The 3,446-nt window shown below is 35.6% G+C and overlaps 1 pseudogene; it reads left to right on the top strand.

The window, feature by feature from the left end:
* Positions 1 to 884, top strand: part of LOC109218091 — a 6,288-nt pseudogene extending 5,404 nt beyond the window's left edge.
* The last annotated feature ends 2,562 nt before the right edge of the window (positions 885 to 3,446 follow it).

Below are 3,446 nucleotides of genomic sequence, written 5' to 3'. Positions count from 1 at the left end.
CCCCCCCCTCCCCCCCCACACACACACACAAAAATGAATAAAGGAGACTCGGAGGAGGCGGGGAGCGATGTTTCTTAGGACTGCCAAGGTTGGGGTTGGGAAGATATGATTACCTGACCTTTTTTATTTTTTAATTTTATGATAACCTGACTGGATCCATCTTTTGACAGCTATTTAGATTCTCAGTTGGCTCTAGAGCTTCTGATTTCCTGACATGCTAATCAAATCTATTTTGCTTGTTGAGCAGGAAGAGAAGAGGCGAGAAGAAAAAGACGAACGGAAGAGGAAATATAATGTCAAGTATAATGACGAGGTACATCTACATTTTCATTTTTATCTTTCTGCTGGTGCTTATCTGCTTCTTGGTCCTTTCTAACGACATTTGCATGTACAGGTAACACTTGAAGATATCGAAGCATACAGGGTGAAGAGGATTCACCAGGATGATCCAATGAAGGACTTTCTTCACTGAGTTTGGGATGTGGCCAAATTGTTAACCTCTTTAGGGAGGAAACATTAGTTGGACCTTGTGCTAGTCTTAGGTGGAAATGTCTATGATAGTTGCATAGTCGAAAATTAAATTACGATGAAGAGTTTTGTCTTGGGCTTGTTCAAGGTCTTTTTCTTCTATGATTTTAGTACCTTAACAACATTGTGTAGCACTGCATGACATAGACTTCCGCACCACCCATATAAAAAGAACATATGTAGGGGAGATGCTGGAGAATTGGAAAGTATCTCTGGTGGTGTAATTACGTTGTAATATAGGCATAGGGTTGGTGTATGCTTGGGTCTCTTGGATATTTAGAATTTATTTTTAGAGCTTAACGTGTATCTCCTCAGTTTTTTTCTTTGCCTCAGGCTATTTACAACCTCTTTCTGTACTTGCCTTTGTGTCGTTGGGTGTTGTTTGTTTGAAGCCTTTACTCTGGTATACTATATTAGTCTTCTTTCTGCGTCGTTGTGTGCGCATTTCTAACTTGTGAGTGCACGACAGAGACTATATTGTGCATTGGCCCATTGTGTTTAGCAATAGAAAGTCTTCTACTGTGAAAAGGTTAGGTAGTGATGTAATATAAAGGCTTGCCGCAAGCACCATGGAGTCGTTGGGGGCATGTACCAGAACTAAAAATTGGGATATGAGCTTCTTCTAATTCATGAGAATACGTGGATAATATTCTCAATTTATATTAAGTTTTCATTCTCTATTGCAGTCAATGTAAAGATAAACTATATCATTACGAAATAAGTTTATTTGAACAACAAAAGAGAGGTTCTAAAGAAGAATTAATACTACAAACGACGGGCCAACAAATTCTGTTGCCGCATATTTGCACGGAATTTAGCTATGAACTCCTCTGCTCTTTCATTAATGCAATGCAATTGTGGAGATGCCAATGTCAACGATTCCCACATCTCATCCGCTGCAACTAATTGCTGTTGATCATTAGGATTCTCATCAACCATGCTCGTACTTGGGACACTTCTTTTCCCTAGATGGATCTCAGCTTGCTCTGTTTCCATTACACAAACTTGTTTTATGTCCTTGTTTGCTGTTTTTGCTGTGAGCTGGACATATTTCTCCTTTACCACCGATACATCCTCAATGAACAGCTGATCAATATATACAGGTGCTGCTTTCTTGTGGTACTTGAGAGTAGATCTGTACTTTGACTTGTGTTTGAACTTGTTTGAGCCCTTGGTTTTGAATTGAACTCGAAAGACTGGCCACGGTGCTAATTTCTTGCTAGCTTTGCTGAAAGAATTTGGTTTCTTGGATTTCTTAATGACTTTGGATTTACCGAGTACTTTGTGGAATTTGGTTTGTAACTTGGTCGAAAAGAGCTTCCATATTTTCCGAGTTGGTAGGAGTCTCTGCAAGTTCAACCAAGACATGGTGTTTTGAGGCAACACAAAATTCAGATGGTTGTTTGTTAGTAAAGCTCTTAAAAGGGCGAGATCCTAAGATATAGTTGTAGTGGGTGTCGTAAAAGGTCACAAAGTTGTTGCAATATAATTCACGACTTAATTTTTACGCTATAGTTTGAAACAAAAAGATGAGGACAAAAGGCTGATAGATTCAGGAGTGCGTTTCTTTTCCGCAGACTTTATCCAACTTACATCAATTTGTAAACTTGTTTGACTAGGCACGGAGTTTAAGAAAAAATAAGATTTTTGAAATTTGTTGTCCTAAGCAAGTCAAAAAGGGGGTCCACAGTATTTATGTGGTGATAAAAGCTTCTCATTAAGGGTAGAATTGGAAGTTTAAGCTAAATTATTTCCAAATTTAGAAAGGGGTTATTCTTTTTTGAACAAACCAAAAAGGAAATAGGTTCACATAAACTGAAACGGAGGGAGTAGTATTTTTAAGTAACAGTCGTGCTACATATCTTATATGATGCCCCAGTAAAGCCTGCATCTTCTTGTATAACTCTTTATTCTTTTCTTTGCATGCAAGGTTGGAGTAGAATTTATAAGTTTAAGAGGGTGTTTGGATTGGCTTATTTTAAGTGTTTATTGGCTTTTAAGCATTTTTTTAGTTTGTGTGGTGTTTGACAATGATAAAAAGTGCTTAAAAGCACTTACTTTTAGGCATAAAAAAAATACAAAAATAAGCCAAAAGCCAAAAGTTACCAACTTATGGCTTTTGGCTTTTAGCTTAAAAGCTACTCCCTCCGTTTCATATTGTTTGAGGTAGTTCTCGGCACGGAGTTTAAGAAAAAAGAAGAAGACTTTTAAAAGTTGTGGTCTTAAAAGCTTAAGGGGTAAAAGGTTTGTGGGACCATGCCATTTGTGTGGCTATAAAAGCTTCTCATTAAGGGCAAAAAGAGTAAAATGAAGAGTTTAAAGTTGAATTATTTCCAAATTTAGAAATATGTCATTTATTTTGGAACAGACTAAAAAGGAAAGTACTTCATTTAATATGAAACAGAGGGAGTACTTTTTATAAGCCAATCCAAACACCCTCTAATTCAGTGATGCAGAACATTAACTGCAGTCAATATATTTTTGGGATTTTTTCCTTCCTATACAATATTTGAAACTTATTTACCAAAAATTTCCTAATTTTGTATATTACCCGCTCTAAATAAGGATTATTTACAAATTATATACAATCCATATTAGTGCCTTAAATTAGGGTATTTAGGGGTCGTTTGGTAGGGTGCATATGAATAATGCTAAATATGGTGTATTAGTAATGCTGGTATTAGTTATGCTGACATATTTCTTATCCATTGTTTGGTTTGATGAATTAAAGCATTGAACAATTTCTAAAAGAATTGCTTGTTTACAAAAATGTCCTCAAAACCAGTCCATCACTCTAACTTTTTAAAAGAACATATGTTGAGAAATATTTTTATATGAAAAAGTTTTAAAAAAATTATTTGATTTATCTAACTATATTGTAATATAGAACTAAATATCTATTTATAATATATATATAT

The sequence above is a fragment of the Nicotiana attenuata genome, unplaced genomic scaffold (assembly GCF_001879085.1).
Source record: "Nicotiana attenuata strain UT unplaced genomic scaffold, NIATTr2, whole genome shotgun sequence".
Lineage (NCBI taxonomy): Eukaryota > Viridiplantae > Streptophyta > Magnoliopsida > Solanales > Solanaceae > Nicotiana > Nicotiana attenuata.
The sequence above is the reverse complement of the archived record's forward strand: the minus strand, read 5'-3'. Positions and strand labels throughout refer to the sequence as shown.